This window comes from Myodes glareolus, chromosome 24, assembly GCF_982192425.1.
Source record: "Myodes glareolus chromosome 24, mMyoGla1.1, whole genome shotgun sequence".
Lineage (NCBI taxonomy): Eukaryota > Metazoa > Chordata > Mammalia > Rodentia > Cricetidae > Myodes > Myodes glareolus.
The window spans coordinates 44,729,666-44,743,231 of record NC_142049.1 but is presented as its reverse complement, the minus strand read 5'-3'; the positions used below and the strand labels follow the sequence as shown (position 1 = coordinate 44,743,231).

Below are 13,566 nucleotides of genomic sequence, written 5' to 3'. Positions count from 1 at the left end.
CGGAAATGGAAACTTTTATAATTTAATAAAATTACAAAAAAAAAGTTAAAAGGAGCTGAGCTTCTTTCAGTTACTTAATAGCAGGTCCCTCACTGAGGACAAGGTTTCTTTGTTCTTCCATACTTATTTATACTGGGTGTCTAAATATTAACAATTCATGCTTTATCCATCAGCTTGTAACCTGCCTTTGTTTCCTTCCTAGCAACAGGAAACTCTGATTCCATCTTCACCAAGAGTTCCCAGGACTTTTTAAAGCATCAGTTCAGCAGTCTCTCTGGGTCATCAGCCCCCTGCCTTCATCTAGCCTTTGAGAGATGTGTGATTTTTCCCTATTTGAAGAGGAGACCAATCTGATGTGGTACTGTAATACTACTGTGGCATTATCTTACCCCTCTTCCCTTCACTTCTTTCCCCTCCTTCACTGGCTCACCAGGTGTAAAGACCCATCAGAAAACTGCATGTCTGGATGGGGATGAACTTTGCAGATCTTAAGCCAAGCAAGTCAGATATAAAAGTCATGTATCTTATCATTGTATTTCAAGACACAAGCAGAACTGAAATTTTGATAACATGGAAAGAGGCACACTTAAGATGAACTCTAAAGAAATCATAGAAGAGATGGTTAGTGCGAGAGTGGAAAAGTCTCCGTGGAAGAAAGTTGGAAAGCTATACCAGGCACCCAACAAGTTCCTGATTCCTTCTCTAGGAGGTGTATACAAATATATGTTCCTGAAGGAGGCATAAACTATACTCTTCATGTATGTAGACATACAAGTAAGCTATATTTTAAAGTATCAAGCTTTGTTAAACTAAAGGAAGTGAAAGAAAATGTAAAATAAAAAAAACAACAAAAACAACTAGACAAAATCATGATCAAACTATTTCCCATACAAGTCAAGACTCTAGACACTGCTAACCCAGATCTGCAGAAAGTGGTCTCATCACTCTTTCTTACCCTACTATCTAGGGCCTGGACATGAGCATCAATATGATGGTCCAGAGAGACTGCACAATAGCCATATTTATCACATGATTTTTTTTGAGCCATGATTTTCCTATGTACCACAGGCTGGTGCCAAAGGCACCATCCAGAAGTCTCACCCTTCTGAATGCTAGGATTTCAGGTCTGTGCCAGTACACCCAGCTTACTATGGCTTCTTTAAATCTTACAGTCTCTGACCACCATGACCTAAAACTCATTAGCTAATACCCTCAATGAGCAGCACAAAACCTGAATCCTCTTCCTTGCTGGAGGCTGTTCCTGGGTCACATCATGAGTAATTTCTCTCACTGTCCCTATGTGAATTCTGTGAAGCCCATAACAAGTTCTCCTGCAACCGTGTCTCTCTGTCATCCCCCTGTGTTCCTACTCTCTTCATTAGATCTCCTCCTCCACTGTCATGAATCTTCTCTTGCGGACACCACTACCTAAATACCATGTTTTCTGGGCCAGCTTCTTGCAGAAGCATCCAGGGTCCCTCTCCTGGCTTCCAAGAACCTCCTTGTGACAGCCATCAATGGTCTCACAGATGAGATATCTCACAAGTGCCTTAAATTCCACATAGAAAAAAAAATTCCACATAGAATAACTTAACCCCAATTCCAAATCAGTTATTCTCTAAATGCTTATGAGAGGATCCCTGCCATCGCTTTGAGTCAAACTCTAAGTTTTCTTTCTCACAGACTATACACCCTCTATTCCTCAGCTCTGGGATCTCTGAAATCACACATTCCTGAATACATCACCCCCTCATTATTGGAAGTTAGCAGCTCCCAAACATCAATTGACTTTCCCACTCTAACCAGTCTTAAAATTCCTTCATTTAGGTTCTGGACTCTGGCTTTGGTCACATTATTGTTCTGTTGAAAATAACCCAAAGAGCTCTCCCTTTCCTCAAAAGGACCACTGTTCTTCCTATGCACATGTGACATTTGAGAACATGCCCCTGTGTGATCTCCCACTTGTGTCCAGGCACAAAGGGCAGATCTCTATCCGCCATGGTATATTATTATTGTTAGGCAAAGCAGTAAAGATTTATGCAACTGAAGCATGAAGACACAGGAATCTGTCTCCCACATCAGAATTTCCCAAGTTGTGAGTACAAAACCGCTTGTGATCTCTCAAAACCTAGATATAACCACCTGATTGTGGCTTACACCCATCTCATTTCAAGAAAAACTACTTGTTCTGTGTGTTTTAGGTTTTGAAAATGGGGGAATCATTCGGAAGCACTCTCGAAGTAAGAAACTGTGTTTCTTGAAGATCATCACAAGCCTGCACATCATGTCCAACCACTTGCAAACCATACATGAAGGAACATTTGGGTGTTCATAGACAAAGTGTTTTTTTTCATAAAGACAAAATTCAATCATCAGAAAGCATTCTCTTGACTTAGATAGACTACTTCCATTCATATGGCTTTAGGTACATGGTCTCTACACCATATTCTCATACATCCTAGGGAAGCTACCATTCTTCACCCACTCACAAGGAATTGGAACTTTAAAGAATTACTTTGAGTAAGATACAGAATAAGAAAAGCTGGAAACGCACCAGGAAATGTGCCATTGACTCGACACTGGAACACTAGTGACTGCATGTGCTCAGAGCTGGATGATCTGGAATGAATTGACTCTGTGCAGAGAAGGATGTAGGCAGCACAGTGAGATGAGGGTCCCACAAACAGGGAGGTCAATTTGCTTACATGGATCCAGCCTAACATTATAAGGCCCAGTTCTTCTTCTAGGAATAAAATTTCTTCTTCATTCTCAGCTTGGCAATAGTCAGGTCCTCTGTTCTCCATAGGAATTACTATGTGCAATATGCTATGGTTTATGGTTCATTTACCTGTCAAAAGAAAGAAACTGGTTACAATTACCTGGCCCTGTCAATCCCCCTTTCTCATAATACAAGTAAGTGAAGCCCCCACCCCAGTGAATGACTCTCAACCTCCTCCCTCACCTCAGGGTCTCATCACTGTGTCTGCTCCAGTGCTTTGCTGGGGTACTGTTTAAAAGCACAGGGGATAAAATGAACCGAGAACGTCCCTCTTAGCACATCCTGGGTCTGGGGTTTTCCCTGAAGCAGCCAGTAGGTCTCCTCAGAAATCTTAAGGTGTTTAATGTATATTCCAAGGCTTACCACACAGTAAGTGCTCAGACCAGGCCACAGAAGGAACTGAGTCTTCCCCCTTGTAGAATTAGTCAATTTGCATGTCTCCATGCTTAATGTCTGCCTTCCTGCCTGCAGCCTGCCTGCTTTTACTTCAGTGTCTCACTCTGTGTGTGAGCTTGGTTTGAAATTGTAGGAAGCCTCCACCCTCGGTTTGCAAATGACTGGGTTACAGGCACTAACCACCAGTAGAATGGAAATTCCTAACTACACTGTTGGAGCCAATTGTTTAATTCAAGGGACTCTGAAAAGTAACCACAAACAAAGTCATCAAATTCAAGGTGGCCAGGCCTAGTCCACCTATGGTTTCTTCTGTGGAGTGTTATGTGTAGACACAGCCCCGGATATGTTTTCTGGGAGCCATTGTGAACTAAGGGAGAAAAAACAGTCTCATGTCAGGAATGAGGTTTCATATCATTACCAGTTTGTTGCATAGTACACCACATGCTTCTTTCTTTTCTTTCTTTCTTTCTTCCTTTTTCTTTCTTTTGTGTTCTTCCATGAGAAAGGAGGAACTGTTGATCCAGATCCTTTGGAAGAACCACATGAAGTCAGCCTTTGTAGTACTGAACTGCAATCGAAAAAATAGAAAAGTCTGAGGTTACAGGGCTTGGTGTCCCTGAGCAGAGCTCAGCCTGGTGGCCTGGAAGAAAAACACAAAATCTTTAAGATTCATTCAACATGTCTCCACCCCCATGAGTGAACAATAAAGCAGGGATGGAGTGTCTTCTCCACGGTTTTCCTACAGCTGAATGGGAGCTGTATTAATGGACTTCACTGTCTGTACAATTGGAGGGAACAACATATTTCTGCATGTGACCATGAGTTGATTGTATAGAAATTTTTATGTGGATTCTTTGACTCAGTGGGAAAAATTCACTCTTAACTCAGGATTGCAACATGAAGCCATCTGGGACCTAAACAGGACACACATATAGAGAAAAAGGTAAATTTCCCCTGTGTCCCTTATGAGATAGATATGTCTTCTTAATTCATGGTTCAGATATCCAGTTCTGCTAGACTCTGTAGTCTCATGTATGGATGGTTGTTTCCTTGCATAATCATGGATCTTCAGACTGAGTCTCCCAAAAGTGGCTTCCATGGTCTATGGCTTCCAGACATAGACTGAGCCAAACTACTAGTATTCAGAACTTTCACCTTAAAGAAAGCCTGCTGTTGGCATGTTCAGTTATGTAGACCATTTTCCCCAAGAGCTGTGTGGCCACAAAATAGCCCATCAAGCTTGAAGAGGTTGAGTTTCATGAAAACATACACAGACTTTCTCAGTGTCATACCACCATAGATAGACACAACAGAGAGTGTTGTAGGGATGGGGGAGACACCTGAGACCCTATACCTATAAAGCAATCCATCTGCACATGCAACCTGAAATACCTGCAGCCCAAGTTTTGAAGTGTGAGCGAAGATGGTTCGTTAATCCCAGCAAAGTCCTCAGGAAGGTTATTCAACTTAGCTGGAAGTAGTCATCTCTCTCCTGATTATTTCACCCAGTTCAATAGGAACTGAACAGCTTACTTCTGATCCTTTATCATATTATGCAGATGTGTAGATTATTGTGTGCATAGGCTCAAGGCTGACAAAGTCTGACTCTGCCACCTCTGTCCAATTGAGACAGTGCATTACAATTTGGCTTGCTTATTCAAGAAGAGAATTTGACCCATTCCAGAGAACACAAGAACCAACCAATACTTTAGAAACTTCTGAAAAGTCAACCCTGGTGATATAGACTTGTAATTTCAGCATTTGTGTGTTGAGGAAGCAAGATGTCAAGTCAGGACTATTCAGGCTGTAAAGTCAGAAGTTGCAAATGAAAAACAAAAAAATAAAATAAAAAATACACAAAACAAACAAGGTAAAATATTTGAGAACTATACATACTGCCTTAACAAATTGGAAGAAGAGTAGCCCCTAGAGACATGAGCACCACCTGTACCAACTAGAAGAAGAGACAGGTAGAGGGCAGTGTAACAATACATTCAACAATATCAAGAGCAATACAGCAACACCAGAACCTAGTGTTTCTAAAACAGCAAGACCTCAACACCCCAACATAGATGGAGAATAAAATGACCTTAAAAATAACTTTTTGAAGATGATAAAGGCCCTTGAGGAAATGAGAATTCCCTTAAAGAAAATGAGGACAAGACAAACAAAAAATGGAAGAAATCAATAAATTCCTTAAAGAAAGTCAAGAATAAGCAATCAAACAGTTGAAATCAGAGCAAGACTTGAAAATTGAAACAGAGAAAATAAAGAAAACACAAACAGAGTGAATTCTAGAAATGGAAAATCTGAGTAAACAATCAGAAACTACAGATGCAAGCATAACCAAGAGATGGAAGAGAAAATCTCAGGTGTTGAAGACATGATACAGTAAATAGATTCCTCGGTCAAAGAAAATGTTAAATCTAACATATTCTTAACATAAAACATCCAGGAAATCTTGGACACCATGAAAAGACTGAACCTAAGAATAACGGAGAGAGAAAGGAGACGAATTTCAGATTAAATGCTCAGAAATATATTCAACAAAGTCATAAAAGTAAACATTCCCAACCTAAAGAAGGATATACCTATGAAGATACAAAAAACTTACAGAACACAAATAGACTAGACCTCCCCCAAAAAAGTCCCATGCCATACAATAATCAAAATACCAAACATACAGAATAAGAAAGAATACTTGCTGTGGGAACTCCTTCAGCCAATAACCTTTAAGATATCTGTCACTTTGGTCATGGTCTCATGTTCTATAAGTGCAGACAAAAAGCATGTGCAGCCCCTTCTTAATCTGAAAAGATCACTTCTTTTACTGAATATAAACATGCACCTCTACTCTCTACCTCTCCTGATATATTTGCTTCTTATCTGGGTTAGTTTATGCTTAGCTTCGTATTTACATGCTTATTCATTTCCTTTTATTGAAAATGGATTTTTCACATAATATATTCTGATTATTATTTAGCCTCCCTCTACTCTCTCAGTTCCTCCCCACCTCCCTTCCCACCAAGATTCACTCCTTTTCTGTCTCTCATTAAAACACTGACAAGTTTATAAGGGGTAAAAATATGTAACAAAACAAAACAAAAACTAAGATATCTGAATTGGATAAAACAAAGAGGAGAAGAACCAAAGAGAATACACAAGAATCAGAGATCCACTTGTCCACACATTCAGGAACCCATAAAAACACTCAACTGAAAGCCATAATCAATACACAGAGGACCTGATGCAAAGCCCTGAAGAACCCTATGCATGCCGCCACAGTCTCTGTTAGTGCATATTTGCTTTGGGACTTGTTCTCTTGGTGTCCTCCATCTTCTCTGAGTCCTACACTCTTTCTGTCTTCTCTTCCACAGGGTTCTCTGAGAGGAAAGTTTTGATGGAGGCATCCAGTTTAGAGTAAAGTATTCCAAAGTCTCTCACTCTCCACATAATACCTGTCTTTCTGTATTTGTTCCCATGAGCTGCAGGAAGAATTTCTCTAATGATGACTAATAATGCCCAAGGAAGCCAATGTTCTATGAGTGTATCAGAATGTCTTTGAGAGTTATTTGATTGCTGTTTTCTGTTTTGTTTGTTAGAACAGCAATATTTTGGTTTACTCTAAGGCTCTTGGCTTTCTCATCTCAGGTTTTCGATTACCCAGACAATGTCAGGTATGGGTTCCATCTCAAGGAGTGGGTCTTAGGCTAAGTTTGATATTAATTGGTTATTCCCACAAACTTTATGACATCTTTGCCTTAGCACAGCCTGAGTTCTCAGCCTGAGACTCTTGACCCTTTTGGTGGGTCACATATCAGATAGCTTCATATTAGATATTTATATTAAGATTCATAACAGTAATCAAATTACAGTTATGAAGTAGCAATGTATTAATTTTATGGTTGGAGATCACCATAACATGAGGAACTATATTAAAGCATCACAGAAGTAGGAAGGTTGAGACTACTTTAATATGTCTTACAGGCAGGACACCATCATAGAAGAGAGGGTTATGGTTGTCTTGGTGATTATGGTTCCCTTTTAGTGGTCTGCAGAGCATCTTTCTGTACTAAAGACGCTAGAATATTGGGTGAAGCTCTATGTGGATGCCAGCTCAAACTCTCCATGTTCGGTGAGTTGCATGTGTATTGTCTTCAGCAATGGGCTTTGCTGAGGGCTTGTGGAGAGCAACCAATTGTTTTGGCAACAGTCTGGGTGGTTTGGGAGCTCCTATGCGAGCACTTTGGTGAACAATTCAATTTGATGTAACCAAATCCCAATGCTGTAAACTTCATTTGGTTACAGGACATGGGCAGTTGTGACTCTATTGTTCTCATTATTTGACATTACAGTTAGATTGTCTTCATCGATGTACATATTTTAGAACCTTCTACTGTATTATGTTTTCTTGTTGGAAATGTGCCAATTTCTGGCTATTATGAATAGAGCAGCAGTGTACATGGTTGTGCAAATGTCTTTTTGGTAGGTTTAATTTGTCCTTTGGATATACGTCTAAGAGTGACAAAAATGGACCTTGAGGTAGATAGATTCCCGTCTTCCTCAGGAACCTCCACACGAATTTTCACAAGTTACAAAGCTAGAATCTTGGGGTGAGTAAATTGTTTGTATTTCGAAATTCTGGGCTTGTTTTCCAGGCTAGGAACTGGACAAGACTATAAAATTCTTGACTTTCATTGCATGGTAAACTGATAATGAACCCATGAAACAGAAGGCTCACTGGCACTTTACATTTATGGATAAAACTGAACATGTTAATATATTTGAAATACAGAATGTATTTCACTCAAAATAAGTTAAACATGTTTTATTAACCAAGCCCCAAAATATTCTCAGTTTATCAGTGAGGTGGAAAATTTTAGAAGGAAATGGCAGTTATCTGAAGTGGATAGTTTCAGTGATCAGAGGAACATACCTGAGCAAAGACTCCAGTTACCACTCTCTCAGGTGGTGTCCTATCGGGGCAGATGGCACTAGCAAACCAGAGGCCTTCAAAGTCCTAAACAAGTTAATCCAAGGCTCTACAGAGGCTTCCCTACTCTGCATTGGCCTCCACATAATCTTAAAGCACAAAGAGACATAGCAGTTCACCTAACTGTCCCTTTGGCTTCAAATGCAGTATTGATTACCCATGAACACCTGTGATTACAATCCCTTCACCATCTATCACAGTTTGTTCTATTTTTCTATATTCAGTTTATTTTTAATTGTCAGATTAGTTCTACATATAAACTCTGATCTTAGACAGCCCTTGGAGACAAGAAAAACAGACACCATTGCTCTTCTGACAGCCTTACAGGTATCTGCTGACAGCCACCGTCTGCAACCTATATTCCTATAGGGACAACATCCTGTTGATAGAAGACAGTTTGACGCCTACAAATCAATCCCATGCTAGAGTCCTCTCAAGATTTCTTTTTTTTATCCATTCCATGTAGTTTACCAACATTTGTCAGGGTCAACACACTTACCATGGGAATGTGACAGCTGAGTACATACTCAGGCCTATGGTTTGCTCAAGAATTTGAACAAAAAGATTGGGACCAATTTTTTCCCCTTCACTAGATGTGTTACAGAGGAGTGTACCACTGAGAGTTTCCTGGAGCTATGGGAGTACATAGCAGGGGCTCTGCCTCAGACCTCAGCCACCTAGGGGATTTCTGTGGGGGAGAGTCTTGCATCTCATATGAAGAATGTAAGATCCAGGTGGATAAACAGCTTCACCAAATCAAGAAGAGCATGCAGAAAACCTTTAGGTTCAGGGAGCAGCCTGAGAAAGGTCCCAACCCAGAATGTAGACAATGGCAAAAGTGACATGTAAGAGGCTCAGAGAACTATCTTTGGTGTGTGCTCTGAGCTGCTTCTTTAGGAGCACTGGGAGCTCTCACAGTGCTGAGATCGTGGATGAAATTATCAATTGTGCATTGTAAAAGGCTTCTCAGAACTCATGAAAAGGGGTCGGAGCATGGGAAACACAGTAGGATAGCGTCATAGGAAGGCACTGTAAAGTCAAGTCAGCAGCCCGGTCTAGGGACACAGGGACACATGACTAAAGACAAGGGTGAATCTGAGAGTTTTAGCACCGAGGTCATTAGATTACAAGGTCTGAGAACTAGTTTCAGAAAGTAGAGATTCTGCTAGTAAGTATGTGTTATGGTTGTGTAGCTTGGTGTTTTTGTAGGACTCTTAACAGTGGGTGTCTCTGACTCTTTTTTACCTGTGCTTGGGACCCTTTTAATCCTAATCCTACTGGGCTGCCTCTTCCAGCCTGGATATGAAGCTTTGTGACTAGTCTTACAAAAGCATGTTATACGATGTTTCCGTGTTTTGTTGATATCCCTGGAAAGCCTGCTTTTTTTTTTCTGTGCAAAGGCAACTGGAAAAAACAACAACAACAACAACAACAACAACAAAACACACACACACACACACACACACACACACACACACACACAAAGTCTTCTAGTGCCACCTTCTGGCTAGAAAATAATTTTATTCCCTCCAGGCCAACAAAATTTTACTTCAGTAATTTTTGTGGCTTTGGTGCCACCTGCTGGAAGCACTAAGAAGATACAGTAATCAAGCTAAGTACTTGGATGTTATCAGTTTAAGGAAGCAATTGGTATATTCAAAGTAGGTAGATTCTGACTTCTAAAGAGATTTGAAAAATATTCAAATATTCTCAGGAATTATTACAAAGAGGCTTTGTGCTTGAGTGACGTGTTCCTCTCTTTATGTAAACCTGAACTTCAGGAAAAAAATCACCCTCACAAAATTTAACAGAAAAACCAACATTTGTACATGCTTGACTAGATCAGTCCTGAGTCCTGAAATTCTACACAGCAGTATAAGCCCCAAGTTACCATCTAAAGATGGAGATGCAGTGTATCTATCTAAAGCAGAACAAAGGAAAACACTTAACAGAGCTGGGGAGATGGTACAGTAGTTAAAGAGTACTTACTGCTCTTGCAGAGGATCTGAGCTCTGCTCCCAGCACCCACACAGTGGCTCACAATTATGTATAATTCAGGTTCCAGGGGCCTAGACACTCTGTTCTAGCCTCTGCAGACTGCTTCTTGCATTAGGTATACATAACTTATAAACAAATACAACTATGTAAATTAAGTTGACTTTTAGTCTTTGAACCAAGAAGACTGTTTCATACTGCAAGTCTGTCTTCTCCACTTTATCTGTTTTCACTGCTGCTTAAACCTGGGGTAATCATGGATGGCATATAAACGCAGTGCTGTGTAGCATATGTAGATTCTGCAGATTTTTTCTTGTTGTCAAAATTAAAACTTAGTGTAGAAAACAATATGGCAATCAAAATTAAAGCGTATCTGGATTTTTAAGAGCACAGTCTCTACATGTGCTAAGTGGGACAGTCTGTGACAAATGAGTTTCAGTACACCACGCTATTTCTCACCTCATCTTCTTCACAATTTGAGATTTTAAGAATCATAAGAATTGTAGAAAGGAGCTCTTTTCATCACTGAAACTTACTTAAAAGTTGAGTTTTTCTCAAATAAACTCAAGACTAATGTGAGCAGGATCTGGGGGGAGTCAGAGGAAGGAAAAAATATAATCAAAAGGATTTCAAGGGGAATAAAATTGGAAAGGAAGAAGTCAAACTTTTGTTATTTGAAGTTGTTTTGATAGTTTATATAAGTGACCCAAAAAGCTCTACCAGAGAACTTCTACAGCTGATAAATACCTTCACTGATATGGCAGGATACAAGATCAACTCAAAAAAAATCAGAAGCCCTCCTGTATAGAAATGATAATGAAGCTGAGAGGAAATCAGAGAAACATCACTTTTAACAAAAGTCACAAATGACATAAAATCTCTTGAGGTAACTCTGACCAAAGAAGTAAACGACCTATTTGACAAGAACTTTAAGTCTCTGTAGAAAGAAATTGAAGAGGACACCAGAAAATGAAAGATCTCCCATGCTCTTGGATTGGTAGGATAAGCATAGTAAAAATGGCAATCTGACCAAAAGCAGTTTATAGATTCAATGTAATCCTCATCAAAATCCCAACACAATTTGAGAGAACAATAATCAACTTCATAAGGAAAAGCAAAAGAAACAAACAAACAAACAAAAACCCTGGATGCCCAAAACAATCCTGTACAATAAAGGAACTTCCAGAGGCATCACCATCCCTGACATGAAGCTCTATTACAGAGCTACAGTAATGAAAACAGCTTGGAACTGGCTTAAAAACAGAGAAGTTGACCAATGGAATCAAATAGAAGACCCAGATATTAATCCACATGCCAATGAACACCTGAGTTTTGACAAAGAAATCGAAATTATACAATGGAAAAAGAAAGTGTCTTTAACAAATGGTGCTGGTACAACTGGATGTCAACATGTAGAAGAATGAAAATAGATTCTTATCTATCCCCATGCATAAAATGCAAGTCCAAATGGATTAAAGACCTCAATATAAATCTGACCACACTGAACCTGATAGAAGAGAAAGTGGAAAGTAACCTTCAATGCATGGGCACAGGAGACCACTTCCTAAATATAACTCCAGTAGCACAGACACCAAGAGCAAAAATAAATAAATGGGACCTCCTGAAACTGAGAAGCTTCTGTAAAGCAAAGAACACAAATAATAAGACAAAAGACAGCCTACTAAGAGGAAAAAATCTTCAACTCCACATCAGACAAAGGACTAATCTCCAAAATATATAAAGAACTCGAGAAATCGGGCATTAAAATTCTAAATAAACCAACTAAAAAATAGGGTACAGAACTGAACAGAGAATTCTCAACAAAAGAATCTCAAATGGCCAAAAGACACTTAATGAAATGTTCAACATCCTTAGCCATCAGAGAAATGCAAGTCAAAACAGCTCTGAGATACCATCTTACACCTGTCAGAATGGCTAAGATTAAAAAAACACCAGTGATAGCTTATGCTGGAGAAAATGTGGAGTAAGGGGAACACTCATCCATTGCTGGTATAAATGCAAATTGTACAACCACTTTGGAAATCAGTATGATGGCTTCTCAGAAAATTGGGAATCAACCTACCTCAGGATCCAACAATACCATTATGGGCATACACCCAAAAGATGCCCAATCACACTACAAAGGCATTTGTTCAACTATATTCATAGCAGCATTATGTGAACATCTACACATTAGAGTACTACTCAGCAGTAAAAACAATGACATCTTGAATTTTGCATTCAAATTGATAGAATTAGAAAACACTATCCAGAGTGAGGTAACCCAGACCCAAAAAGATGAATATGGCATGTACTTACTCATAAGTGGATACTAGCTATAAACAAAGGATATTGATCCTATAGTTCATGATCCTAGAGAAGCTAAGTAATAAGGTGGACCCTAAGAAAAACATATGTAGATCCACCTGGAAAGTGGAAACAGATAAGATCGCCTGACAAAATTGGTAACAGGGGGTTCTGGTTATTGTTCTGTTACTGTGCAGAGATACCGTGACAAAGGAAACCTCTTATAAAAGAAAGCATTTGATTTGGGGATTGCTTATAGTTTCAGAGGGTTTCAGTCCATTATCATCATGGCAAGGGACATGGGAACAGACAAGCAAAAATGATGCTGGAGAAGTAGCTGAGTGCTTTACATCCTGATCCTTAGGTATTAGGCAGAGAAAGAGAGACAGTGAACCTGATGTGGGCTTCTGAGATCTCTAAGCTCACCCCCAGTGTCCTAACTAGTTTTATGTCAGCTTGACACAAGATAGAATCATCTGAACGGAGACAATTGAGAAAAGGCCTTCATAATTCAGCTGTAGGGCATTTCTTTAATTAGTGATTGATTTGGAAGACTCACACCCATTGTGGTTGATTTTATCTATAGATTGGCAATCCTGGGTTCCATAACAAAACAGGCTGACCAATCCATGACAAGAAAAACAATAAGAAACACCCCTCTCTGACTTCTGCATCAACTCCTGTCTCCAGGTTCCTGCTCTGCTCAAGTTTCTGCCTTAGCTTCTTTCAGTGATGAACTACAATGGAGAAGTGTAAGTCAAATAAACCTTTCCTTGACAACTTGCTTTTTGGTCATGGTGTTTCATCACAGCAATAGAAACCTTAACTAAGACACCCATTAACACACCTCCTCCATCAAAGACATACCTACTCAAGGACACACCCCCTAAACATCCCTAAAGAGTTCATCAGTTGGGAACTAAGCATGCAGATATATCTGCTTATGGGGGCCATTTTCATTCCATCCATGAGTTAGTGTTTATCACAACAACAACAAAAAAAACTGGAATGAGAAGTTTGGGGAGAATTCTGCATAGCACAAATAGAAAATTATTGGGATCTGTATGGCTTAGTTTCAGGTCAGCAGACGAATGCT

At 39.6% G+C, this 13,566-nt stretch overlaps 1 long non-coding RNA gene across 3 annotated transcripts in view; it reads right to left on the bottom strand.

Moving 5' to 3' along the window:
- Positions 1-13,566, bottom strand: part of LOC148118196 (uncharacterized) — a 30,937-nt gene that overhangs the window by 2,300 nt on the left and 15,071 nt on the right. For all 3 annotated transcript variants that reach the window (XR_015736318.1, XR_015736320.1, XR_015736319.1), the window contains exons 2-3: positions 3,594-3,743; positions 2,555-2,848 (exon numbers count right to left, since the gene is read on the bottom strand). This is a non-coding gene — a long non-coding RNA (uncharacterized LOC148118196). The remainder of the gene's footprint in view (positions 1-2,554; positions 2,849-3,593; positions 3,744-13,566) is intronic.